This window comes from Nerophis lumbriciformis, linkage group LG05 (assembly GCF_033978685.3).
Source record: "Nerophis lumbriciformis linkage group LG05, RoL_Nlum_v2.1, whole genome shotgun sequence".
Taxonomy (NCBI): domain Eukaryota; kingdom Metazoa; phylum Chordata; class Actinopteri; order Syngnathiformes; family Syngnathidae; genus Nerophis; species Nerophis lumbriciformis.
Window position 1 is genome coordinate 47601962 of NC_084552.2, and position 13865 is coordinate 47615826.

General features: G+C 36.4%; 1 long non-coding RNA gene across 1 annotated transcript in view; it reads left to right on the forward strand.

Annotated features, from left to right (window-relative positions):
• Positions 1-3672: 3672 nt before the first annotated feature.
• The window catches only part of LOC133605987 (uncharacterized), a 32474-nt gene continuing 22281 nt past the window's right edge, over positions 3673-13865 (forward strand). Inside the window, exons 1-2 of the long non-coding RNA XR_009815207.1 lie at positions 3673-3863; positions 8284-8596. This is a non-coding gene — a long non-coding RNA (uncharacterized lncRNA). The remainder of the gene's footprint in view (positions 3864-8283; positions 8597-13865) is intronic.

Sequence of the window (13865 nt, forward strand, 5' to 3'; positions counted from 1 at the left end):
GACACTCAATGAAATATTTAAAGCCTCCATTTTTATCCGCAGTGCAGGCCCTCCATGACGTCATGCCACACCCGGACTGGTCCTCTTGGAGACTACAGCTGGTCATGTGACCCATGCTGCCGTTGCTTCCTTTTATGGTGCGAGCCGCCATGCAATCAATCGCTCTGTCGCAATGATGTACATTTTTAATGCATCTTCATAAAAGAGTATCAAGTTGGTTGCAGGCTTTGTCGACTTCATCAGCTCGGTTTCAGGTCGTGGAGGTCGAGACTTTGGTCTTTAGATGACTCACTGACGGACACGGGAGCATTGTGCTTGTAAAACACATTGAAATATAGTTCAGAAACATTCCAAAATATTTTTTTTATTGGATAACTGTCCTCTTTGGTCACATGGTATTATTATCAATTGACTTTATAGTCTAGAATTACACATTTTGATAAGCATGCAGTCAAAAAAAAAATGCTAATATGGGTTTTTTCTACTGATACATTTTTACTTTTTTTTTTTAAGTCAACATGTTAAAACCAATATAAAGTCATCACATGCAAAGCAGTTTAATATATGTTTCTATCAAAATAACAAAAGTAGTAGTAGTAGTACTGTAGTATAGTAGTGTGATATATTATTAAAATGCCATTTTTGTTTTTAGAGTTTCACTAATCTTCCTAATTTCTAATTTTATGATGCTGAAACCTTTATTTTTTCAATTTAAATGTATTTTTCTGTATTATCATTATTAGTATTATTTAATTGTTGCTCTTTATTTTTTCTGCCTCCACAGTGCTCATCTTTTAGAATAGTTTTTTAATCAATTCTAGGTTTAGTTATTAGTTTTATTTTACATGCTATTTTATAATACTTTTTAATACTATTATTCCATTTAATTTTTGTATTTATTACGGTCCATTTGTCAATTGTATGAATTGATATTGTAATGCGTTGTTTAATGTTTTTCTTCAACACAGAATTAATACACAAATCTTAATACATAATAATATTCACTGAATATTTTTTCAAATGTATTTCAGTGCTACTTTTCACACACAAAACTTTTTTCACATTTTTTTCATTGCATTTTTAAACTGACCCATCTGTAATTAAATGTATTGTTATTAGTATTATTATTTAATCGTTTGATAATAAATTATAATCAATTATTATAAACACGTTATACAATGAGTTAGATTTTTTTTAAATTATAATATGTTATGTTAGTTTTTATTTTATTTTCCATATTGACATTTTTAATTAACTGTAGTATTATTATTATTTATTGTTTAATGAACATAATAATAGGTTATTTTTTATATATTATTTAGACTTTTCTTAATACACCACACACACACACACACACACACCCACACACACACATATATATATATATATATATATATATATATATATATATATATATATATATATATATATATATATATATATATATATATACACATATCTAATGCTACAGTTTGGACACCTACACAGACATGATATTTAGCATTGATTATATTATAAAGAATATCTGGTAATCAATAAAAATATGCAGATTTTTTGTATTGAATTAAGTGTACCTAATGAAGTGTCCGGTCCTGATTACATTTGATAGCGTCATAATTATTTCATGTCTGGCATCATCTGATCCTCACACATTTGAATTATTTACGATCCAACAGGTGATCTGAGGCTCAGGTGTCGCTCGTCACTCATTTTGGTAAACCAGCACCTTTTTAATATTACACGACCCCCCCGCCCCCCACCCCTGTGCAGGTATCTAATTATTAGGGACAGCAGGTGAATGCAGAAAGGAGGGAGGTGCTGATGTATAAATGCAGCGTCTCTGCATCTTCACTGTCATTCCACAGGAGATCATCATCCTCCTCCTCCTCCTCATCGCCATCATCATTATCATCATCATCATCATCATCATCCTCATCATCATCAAGCAGGTTGTATGTTTTCTCTGTTGTCCTGTGGAGGTCATCACTGGCCATATGGACGCTGTCATTTGATCTATGTGTGCATGCGAGGGCTCACAAGCCTCCACTGTGTCCTCGTCCTGACAGAAGGCGAGGAGGAGGACGCCAGCTTTAGCATGAAAGAAGCTCATTTGACGTATTTTTGTCATAAATCATGGAGAGTTATTGCCCATCTTCTGCTTAGCTATACACAAGGGCCTGCAGGCAGGCCTCATCCACTGTTAGGCCTCTGTTGAATATGTGAGCCACAGTAGCAGTACCTCCATTCATATTTACATTTATTGTATCATAATTATTTCTCTTTACGAGCATGCAACAAATGATAAAATAGATGTACTGCATTGACTAAATGACTTCATCAAAAGGGTTTCTGACTTAAACGTAAACATTTTGTTAGCTGATCTAAAATGTTACACTAGGAATTAAAAAATATATACATAAATATTTAAAAATATTAAAAAATACAGTACAGTTTTATCATTTTTAATTTAATCTATAAAGGCTGCAATATCTGATACATGTATCAAAACAGTGTTTAATATTTTTTATAAAATATTACAAATATACAAAATATGTTGTTCAATAAATTAGAATATTAAGATTATAAATATAAACTGTAAATTACTATATGTACTTTTAATTTATTCATCAAAATGAGAATGATTAGCTTTATAAAGGCATAATTCCTTTTAAATGTAAGAAGACGTGCACGTGTCCGTTAAAAATATATATAAAACATGCATATTGATATATTAGAATATTCACAAATACTGTATATAAAAATGTTATGCAGGTCCCATTTTTTGTGTTTTAATATTAATAAAGCTGCAGAACAATGGCTGTGATATGGCAAATGCAAAAATATATTAAATATGTGTTAAAACTATTGCTATTAAAATAAGAACTATAAATAAAATGTGTATTAAAATACCTTAAAATATTAAGGATAGATAACAAATATTATTTTGTATTACTAAATAATTTTTAAATGAGCCGAATTAGCTTTATAAGGGCACATATTATTACAGTATGCATAACAATATAATACATAAAACCCATATGTAAATTTATACGAAACACATAATTTGTTAATACTTTTTCGTTTTCGTTTTTTTAAAGTCTGCAATACATATAGATGAAATGAAAACATAAAACAAGTATAAAAACAGTGTTTATTATTGAAATACACTTCAAAATTAAAATGTGGAAATATTGACAGTATTTTTATTGCATTATCAAAATAAGAAGTATTGAATATGCATGCATTTATTCAACGATATATTATATAGTAAAATAGCTTAACAAAAATGTAAATAAAAAGAAGAAGTCACACATTATCATAAATTCCGACCTTTACATTTTATAACATTCATTTTGATAAAGTCAAATGTAAAATAAAACGTTAAAAAAAAGAATGAGCTCTCTGATGAACCAACACAAAAAAGTGTGTCTTTAAAAAAAAATTAAAAACATGTTAGATAAAAAGCACATTTAAAAATATATATATAAATGTATATTGATATAAAGCTATGAAGAGCCACCTGCTGGAGTGCTCCCTTCTGCAGGCCAGGTAAAAAGGGGGCGGAGCCTGAAGGGGGAGGAGTCGCGAGCAAAAGAGAGAGAGAGGATTCCAAATTGATATTTGATACTCAGGAAGTTGAAGACGCTGCTCGGATTCTTCTTTTGTTTCATTGGAATTGTGCTCGTCCGAGATGCTGCTGCGAAAACTGCACTGCGACAACTTTTCCACACTTTACCGCCCCCCCCCCTTTCCCTCCCAAAAATAATAATTTTTTCGTTGTTGTTGTTTTAATTCATCGATCATTTTGCTTGCAAACACTCCGCAGCTTCACTAATGACGCACGACGGCGGACCCTCAATAAGGTATGACACTTTTTTATTATTCACTCTTATACATGCTGTTTTAATCATTTTATTTTAAAACAGGCCAAAACACGCAGAATAATTAAATTGTGCAAAAATGCACCAATTAGATAGAAATCGATGGCTAAATTGTCACAGAAATGCACAAACTGTGCCTAAAAACGTTAATAATTATTATTATTTTGATTGAAACAATGTCTTTTAGCTTGTGAATCACACTGCACCTGCCTGTGCACCTGCTCTATTATCATACAAGGATAAAAATTCTCCTTTTATATTTTTTTAAAATACGTATACATTTCCAAATAGCAAAAAATACAGTAGCATTTTTTTAAATTTAGATTGAATTTTTTAATATTTAATATAAACAAGAGAAAATATAGAAATATTGTGTAAAATCTTGCAGCATTTAATATAATAAAATGAATGAAAGGCCTCATTTAAAAAAAAGTATACATGATGTAAATAATGTTGCATGACGTGGAGGATAAATCCTTCAGAAGTTGAGGATTAAAGCTACAGGAGGCTTAACGATGGCGCAGACTAAACGGCAATAAATAAATATATTTTTTTAAACGTAAAAAAATTACCCTCGGCTTCATTAGATCAATATTTTTTTCAGTATTAAAAATGTAATTGTTGCGGAGAACACCCATTTTATGGTAAATGGGAGTCTTTATTGTGGTGCGTTTGAAGGCAATTTCCAATTAGTTCAGGAGGAGGAAAACAAACCTGTAAAAAAAATAAAATAATAAAAAGTCATCATTTCTGAGACACAGTGAGCTGCACTATGAAGATTATATCAAAACAAACATCAAAGTAGTTTTTTAGTGCTGATTATTGATCAGTGCAGGAAATGGCAAAGGAGCCATTTGGCCCGTCTGAGGAATCACTTAGTCGTCGTTTTGTGGATCAATGAGCACCGCCCGGGGCCAGCGTGCTAATGGGCCAAAGGGTGGGGCGTCTCAGGGTGGGTGGGGGTGCGATGGCGTAGTGTCCGATGTCAGCTGATCGCTACGAGGTAATGTTTCGTCTTCGCTCGTTGGACGATCTTGTCGGCCCCCCCCCCAAAAAAAATCCGAATTTTTGTTGCCCGACTTGCCGCAGTGTCCCTGTTTGACCCCCTGGCGTTGGCGGCGGCCATTTTGTGGCTCGGATGAGTTGCTGACTCATTGTCGAACGTGAACGTAGAAATGTGGTGGTTTTAAAACGGGTCATTTTCGTCCGAAAACTTTTTTTCTATTCGTCTTCACAAGTTAGCATCACTCTTGCTAAAAAAAAAAAAAGGGCCCCTCTCGACTGTACAGTATTTTCTAAAAGTATGGGATGTTTTCATCATAGCTGCATCCGATCAGCCATTTAAGGACATATTTAAGTACAATCTGGCCTGTCTCCTTAGTTCTATTCCACTCGTCATCTCATGGGCATTTAGAGTATGTTTTGCTGTGTCCAATCAGATTTGATCCACTATGCATCTCTTAGCCAATAGAGGGCATTTTTGCATAAAATGGCCTGTCTCCTTGATTCGCTTCGACTCTCAAGTCCATCAACTCGTAGTCTTGGCATCAGTTATGTGATATAAGGTGGCGACGTGTCCAGGGTGTTCCCTGCCTACCGCCCCGAGTGTAGCCCTACCCCCTAGTACAGGCCTGGGCAATTATTTTGACTCGGGGGCCACATTTAGAGAAAAAAATGTGTCTGGGGGCCGGTATATCTATTTTTAGGAACACTAATACAAAACCTCACAATAATGTCTGATTGAATGCTAAAAACGTCATGACCACCTTAAAAAACGTAATGGAATTTTACATTTTTCTATGAACGATAAACCACTGAATATTGACAACATATGAACGTCACACCCCCTTTTGATCGACATATTTTACAATCAAGTGAAACGTAACAAAAATGCAACAAACAGTGAAATATGAACGCAAAGGGTACAAAATAAACCCACCTACAACCTGATACATCTGAAATTTGCTGAATTTCCCCCAGGGATCAATAAAGTTCTTTCTATTCTATTCTATTCTATATTTCACTAAGCTTTAGAACTTTGTTGTGAAAATCTCCTTCCGCGTCTGTGGAAACGCTTCCCGCCCACACTGCTTGGTGCCTCGTCTGAGCTGCTGTGACGTAGATTACCATAGTAACTAATTAGATGACCATAGTAACTAATTAGATTACCATTGTAACTAATTAGATTACCATAGTACCTGGTATATCATCCCAAAGCGCAGATTCCAACCATTGAAATACTTAGTATAGTTGAAGACTTCCGGTCATTAGAAAACATCATAATGGCAGCTACACTTTCCATCTTAAAGATTGAAAAAAATAATTTGGGAATGTCCGGCGGGCCAGATTGAAAAGCTCAACGGGCCGCATGTGGCCCCCGGGCCTTAATTTGCCCAGGTCTGCTCTAATATGCAGCTTTTTTAAACTACTTACTAGAGGACACATGTGAATAGTATCTACACCATTGCTTTGATGTTCTGTGACCTGTTTCCTTGAATCGCTTCCACTATTGACTCGCATTTCCGTCAACGCGTAGTTTTGGAATCAATTACAAGTATAGTTGAGTATTTTATTCTTCAAGCCACATTTGCGTAGTGTCGACATCATTGCTTTGATGTCCAGTGACCTGTCTCCTTCGTTCTCTTCCATTCGTCAGCTCAAAGCAGTTTTGTGTATTATGTTCCTATTTTCCACAAAAATATGTTGGATGATCAAATCCACATCCAAACAGATTGCACCCGCTATGCTTCACTTGGCTATATTTGGCATATTTGCATTCCAATTGCCGCAATGTGCTGTGACCTTTGTCCTTGATTCACTTTGACTCTCGACTCGCGTTTTAAATGATAGTAGTTTTGGTGTCAATTATGATAAAGTTTAATATTTTTCACCTCTTCAAGCTATTAGAGGACATATTTGCGTATTTCTAAACCAATGCTTTGATGTTCTGTGACCTGTCTCCTTGATTCACTTTGACTTTTTAGCCGTTTCAGAGGCCAGTTTGGAGTATTTTTAAGTGCATTAGCATGTCTACGCCACTAGAGGGCATATTTGAAAATAATTAGGACATTGGGTACGAAGTGCTGTAACCTGTCTCTTTGACTCACTTATTTTTTTCGCATTTCTGCTGTTTCTTGGCGGTTTGAGCTATTTACCACTTCTTTTAGCATACAGAGGGCATATTTGAAAGATGTGGACAATTGCTTTTGATGTACGGTGAACCTGTCTCCTTCACTTGCTTTGTTCTTTAAAGCGTTTCTGCCTTTGCCAGTTTTGCAAGCTGCTAGAAGACCAGGGATGTTCATACTAGCTGCTCGTCCAATCAGATTGCGCCCCACTGCGCTTCTTTTTGGGGGCATATTTATGTACTATCTGGACAATTGTTTTAATCTGTTATGACCTGTCTCCTTCATTTGTTCGTTTTTTCAGCACTTCTGCTGATGACTACAGTGAGACCAAGGACAATTCGAGCTTGGTCAGTCAGGTTACGCCCACCTGAATTTCTTTTTGGTGGCATATTTGCGTACTATCTGGACAAATTTGATCTGTTATGACCTGTCTCCTTCATTCTCGTAATTTTTTTTAGCACTTCTGCTCTTTCTTGGCAGTTTTGGAGGCTGCTTGACGACCAAGGACCATCAGTGCTCTGTGTCTCAAGTTGCATCCTCCTATGTTTCTTTTAAAGGGAATTGATGTAGGGACTTGTCTCCTTTATTCGCTTCGACTCTTTAGCCTTTCTTTGTTTTCTTAGCATTTTCAGAGGACATTTTGAGTTCGATTCTGACTTTAAGGTGCAAAGATGTAAAAAAACCAAAAAAAACCCCCACAAATGTCAATATTTGCAAACTATATCTTAGAATAATGTCAATTTCCCATGAAAATTTGGTTTTGTTGCTATTTTGAAGGATGAGGTATGTTAGAAAATGTGCCATTTTGGACTTGGGAGGCCAACAAGTTGTCCTACGTTATGCAAGACCTGCATAGCGAGGAGTGTCCTTCACGTCCTTCCTCACTTGTGTCTTATTGTCTGTCGTCTCCAGGTTGTCTCCAGCATGTTGACATTGCCTCCTGTTCTGTGTATGGCACTGGTAGAATTCACTGTGACAGCTTGCTATCAGTGAATTACCATAGGGCCATAAACAGAGCAGAGAAAGAACCACACTTTTTTTTATTTATTTTTTTTTTTTAGGGTTGGATGCAGCAGTCTGTCCCTTCTTCTTTTTCTTCAGTACATCCCTTTTTTTCCTTCTTGTGCCCATTTTGGCACTAGCACATTTTTGCTTGTGTATATACGCTTTGAGCAATTATGTGTAGTGCCAATATGGGAGAAGACAGACTTGCATCGCTTTTGTGTCTCCAATTGTGTCCATTGGTGTTCTCATCCGGACGATTCCCTCTTCAGGCCGCTCTCTGGTGGTGTTTGGCAATGGTAGAACTCACACTGGTGAGCTACGAGGAACCGGTGGTTCTAGACTTGCCAACTACCGCTTGAGAGCCTCCACCCGCACCAACATGGAGGAGCAAAGAAGCCGACCCTCCTGCAGTCCCCAAGTGGAAGATGATGGAAGAGTGAGTGGCTGCTGGTGTTGAAGGGTGAGACCACGCTATGTTCCTCCCCTGCACACCGCAGTCTCAAAGCTCCAGTCAACGCCTTTGGACCAGGTGACAGTGAATGCAACACGGCACAAACAACAGGATGAGGCCAGTTAAAACAGGTAAAAAAAAACAATTACTTTTTTTTTTGGTGAACTATCAACATTTTTTTTAAATGACTAAAAATAGATCACCATTTTAAATATTTAATAATGATAGTAAACTTAATTGTACAAATAATATATCAATACTAAAATATGCAAAATGTAATGAATATTTGCTAATTCAGGTAGGTCAACTTGTTTTACGAAAAAATAAATAAAAAAAATTTCAAATAATATTGTTAAATGACCAAAAATAATCCCTGGACGCAGTCACCGCTGCTGCCCACTGCTCCCCTCACCTCCCCTCACCTCCCAGGGGGTGATCAAGGGTGATGGGTCAAATGCAGAGAATAATTTCGCCACACCGAGTGTGTGTGTGTGACAATCATTGATACTTTAACTTAACTTAAATATACATAAATAATATTAAAATACACAAAATGTAACATTAATTTTAGGCTGACATTCCATCCATCCATCCATTTTCTACCGCTTATTCCCTTTGGGGTTGCGGGGGGCGCTGGAGCCTATCTCAGCTACAATCGGGCGGAAGGCGGGGTACACCCTGGACAAGTCGCCACCTCATCGCAGGGCCAACACAGATAGACAGACAACATTCACACTCACATCCACACACTAGGGCCAATTTAGTGCTGCCAATCAACCTATCCCCAGGTGCATGTCTTTGGAAGTGGGAGGAAGCCGGAGTACCCGGAGGGAACCCACGCAGTCACGGGGAGGACATGCAAACTCCACACAGAAAGATCCCGAGCCCGGGATTGAACCCAAGACTACTCAGGACCTTCGTCCCATGCCACTAAATAAAATAATCAACCACATTTTGGAATTTAAAAGAAAAAAAAGAAATCCACATTGAGAGGAGCAATGAGGTAGTTCGGACATCTGGTCAGAATGCCCCCCGAACGCCTCCCTAGGGAGGTGTTTAGGGCGCATCCGAACGGTAGGACACCACGGGGAAGACCCAGGACACGTTGGAGATACTATGTCTCCCAGCTGGCCTGGAACGCCTCGGGGTCATCCGGGAAGAGTTGGACTAAGTAGCTGGGGAGAGGGAAGTCTGGGCTTCTCTGCTTAGGCTGCTGCCCCCGCAACCCAGATGAAAAAAAAAAATTAAAATCCCAAATTAATTAGAAGCTCTACTACTTATTGGTAATACAAAATAGAATCTAAATATCAAAATGTACAAAATATAACATTTATTTTAGAGGAACTTGTTCCTCTCACATTGCTAAATAAGCTTACCAACCAAGACATTTTGAAAAAAACTATATTAAAGAAATGATGATTAATCATTCTAAAATAAAATAGTATGAATACAATATAGATAATATTATTACAAAATTTAAAACAAAAATAAAAATACAATAATTTTTGTCCCTCCCATGCAGCTAAATCATGGAATAAAAAATGTTGTAGTAATAATATTTTTTCTCGTTCATGCTGCTAAATAAGTATGAATACAATATAGATAATATTATTACAAAATTTAAAACAAAAATAAAAATACAATAATTTTTGGCCCTCCCATGCAGCTAAATCATGGAATAAAAAATGTTGTAGTAATAATATTTTTTCTCATTCATGCTGCTAAATAAGGTAACAAACCATGGATTTTTAAAGAAAAAACATTTATATTATTACAAATGTAATACATCATAATAAAATAAAATGGTAAATAAAAAACACAATACAAATAGAGTATACAATATTATTTTTTTTATAATAGTTTGGCCTTCTCGGGCTACTAAATCAGGAAACCAACCAACCATTTTCTTTTGGGGGGGGGGGGGGGGGGGGGGGGGGGGGGGGAATAAAGGATTATTAATAATACAATAACACAAAAAATTTTATTTACATAAAATTAAAACGCTATTTTTGTATTTTGGCTTGCTCACGTTAGTAAATAAGGTGAATTCTGAATGCAGCTTGTGTTGTGAATGACTTTACAATGTGAAGGTGTACCTAATAAAATGTCCTGCAACATTTCAAGTAAAAAAAAAAAAGTACCTTTTTTTTTTTTTCTTTTGAAAATGTATTGCTATTGTTGTCAGTTTTGAACTGAGATTTGAAGAGTTTTGTAGGGAGATGTAATAATAATATGTGTGTGGTTACCACGGTGACAAAGGTATGAGTAGGCACCATTATGAAAAACTTTTCCTGGTTAAAAAAAAAAGAAAAAAAAAAGCAGCAGACTGGCCCGCTTGTTCAGCTCTTAGCTCGGTGGTGCAATTGGCAAAGCGTTCGGTGTCTTCTTACCGTCTCCTTTCAGTGCAACCTTCCCCACCCTCCTCTTCCCTAAAGAAAAGACCTCCCTGTGTTTGGGCCGATGATGTTCTGCTGCTTACATGTGGGTCAGGGTCTGCTAATGTAGGTGACAGCGGGATTAAAAACCTCTTCATCTGCCTGCCATAAATCCACAGCTTTATGAGATGTAGCTAATATGATTTGTATTGTTAGCAGCGGGGCCTTCAGGCGCTATGGTGGCCGCGTGCGCTCGCATCGCCAATAAACGCTTGCAAAAGACACATCGCCTCCCTGCATCAAAGTGCATTGTGGGCCATTACTCCAGATGGGCCGAGCAGCTCGGGTTACGCCACATTTTTCAGCACCCGGGCTACCTAACCTCCCCTCGCCCCCCCACCCTCCATATCGCTCACACACTTGGAGACAGAGCGCCGCCTGTGCTCGCAGCATTAGCGAAATGAGATTATCAGGACTGTCTGGACAGTTGGGATGGGAAGAAGGTGAGGATGGAAAGGGTGCACCAAAGTATTCTACCAGCAGCCGTATCGTGACGCTGAGCTACTGTAGGCCGCAAGTCATTAAAAATGTAAACTATAACATTAAAAGGTCTATTTTAGACTTGGACTTAGACAATCTTTATTGATCCACAAGGGAAATTGTTCCACACAGTAGCTCAGTTTCAAAGGATGGAAAGGATAATGCAGGTATTAAGTAGACTAAAAATGTACCATAGTAGCAATATAACTAGGGATGTCCGATAATGGCTTTTCTGCCGATATCCGATATTGTCCAACTCTTAATTACCGATACCGATATCAACCGATACCGATATATACAGTCGTGGAATTAACACATTATTATGCCTAATTTGGACAACCAGGTATGGTGAAGATAAGGTCCTTTTTAAAAAAATGTATAAGATAAATAATAACTAATAATTAAAAACATTTTCTTGAATAAAAAAGAAAGTAAAACAACATAAAAACAGTTGCATAGAAACTAGTAATTAATGAAAATGAGTAAAATTAACTGTTAAAGGTTAGTACTATTAGTGGACCAGCAGCACGCACAATCATGTGTGCTTACGGACTGTATCCCTTGCAGACTGTATTGATATATATTGATATATAATGTAGGAACCAGAATATTAATAACAGAAAGAAACAACCCTTTTGTGTGAATGAGTGTAAATAGGGGAGGAAGGTTTTTTGGGTTGGTGCACTAATTGTAAGTGTATCTTGTGTTTTTTATGTTGATTTAATAAAAACAAAAACAAAACAAAAAAATGATACCGATTATAAAAAAACCCCGATACCGATCATTTCCGATATTACATTTTAAAGCATTTATCGGCCGATAATATCGGCAGGCCGATATTATCGGACATCTCTAAATATAACATATATAGATAGTACTTTATTGATTCCTTCAGGAAAATTACAATTCCAGCAGCAGTGTACAGAATTGAAATCGAAATTTAAAAGTAAACAGTAAATAATGGGGGTACAAATGGAAATAAAATAGAAAATATTACAACAACAATAAAAATGAAAAAGTAAGAATAAAAATATAACAGTAAAAATAAGAATATAAGAAGAGAAACTAGGCAGTAGTGACCATGTTATGAAAATGTATTGCGCTATGTTTTTGTTGCAGTTTATTTCAGTATTGTTATTGTTTTGCATCCCCTGTCATCCCCCCCAGAGAGGAATTGTACAGTCTGATGGCGTGTGGGACAAAGGAGTTTTTTTAGTCTATTATTCCTGTACTTGGGATGAAGCGGTCTAGCACTGAACAGGCTCCTCTGGCTACTAGTAACGGTATATGTAATATTTTCATATTATATATATACGGTATATAATATATACTGATATATTATTATTATTATATTATATCTTTATATGATGAATTGCCATGTAGAATATTACAGTATATGTAACAGCTGCAGCATAAAATAGAGAGTAGATCCAGCAGAAAATATACATTATAAACAAAGAGAGGTAGCTAACATAGAAGCGGTCAGCTAATAGACAGATATCATCTATTGCTGTATGGCGAGTGATTATACAGCTGGATGAAGTGCGGAATGAAGGAGTTCTTGAATCGAACACTGTGGGAACGAAGCTGAAGGAGCGCGCCAATCAGTTTGTCGATCCGGTTTAAGTCCTTTTTGCTGGTGCTGCTCCCCCAACACACCACTGCAAAGTACAGGGCACTGTACTTTCACACTGAATTCACCAGGTTGCTCTTTGTGTTGCCCAATTTGTGTTTGTTGCGCTGTCATTTTAGTGTTGGCACCGTTGTTTCGTTTTTTTGAGGATTGAAATATTATATCGAACTGTTAACAATCACGCTAAAATACGAAGCTAAGTAGACGGACGCAAAATAAAAATTATGTCATGTTTATTTTATGCAATAGTTCTGTTGTTGGGTGCAAAAAAAAGTACAAAAATAAAGTATTTTGGGGGGAGTTCGCAAGGGAGTCTAGAGCAGGGGTGTCAAACTCTTTTTAGATGGGGGGCCACATGAAGAAAAATCAACTCCCAAGTGGGCCGAACTGGTAAAATCACGGCACAATAACTTAAAAAAAGAACTTCAGATTGTTTTCTTTGTTTAAAAATAGAACAAGCACATTCTGAAAATGTACAAATCATGTTGTTTTTATTTTTACACTTACATGTTGTGGTTAATAGTATTCTATCATTATTTGTCGTTATTTATACTTTCTGAACAAATTAAGCGATAAGGTTCATCAGTCACCTCATTGGTGTTAATTTTCAATCTATCAAGATAAAAAAATAATATTCAAATCAAATTACAGGATGTTATTTATGTAGTTTGCTCATTTTCCTTGACTGGGGAGTCCTTTTGCAATGGGCCACTGCGGGCCTTTTTTTTGGACTTCCAGCTAGGAGCACTAACATGTGGTTTATTGTTTTTTTAACATATGTAGCATCATCTACAAAGATACAAAGAATTGCTATTGTGACATCTAGTGGACACATTTAGAACAGCTGTTTCT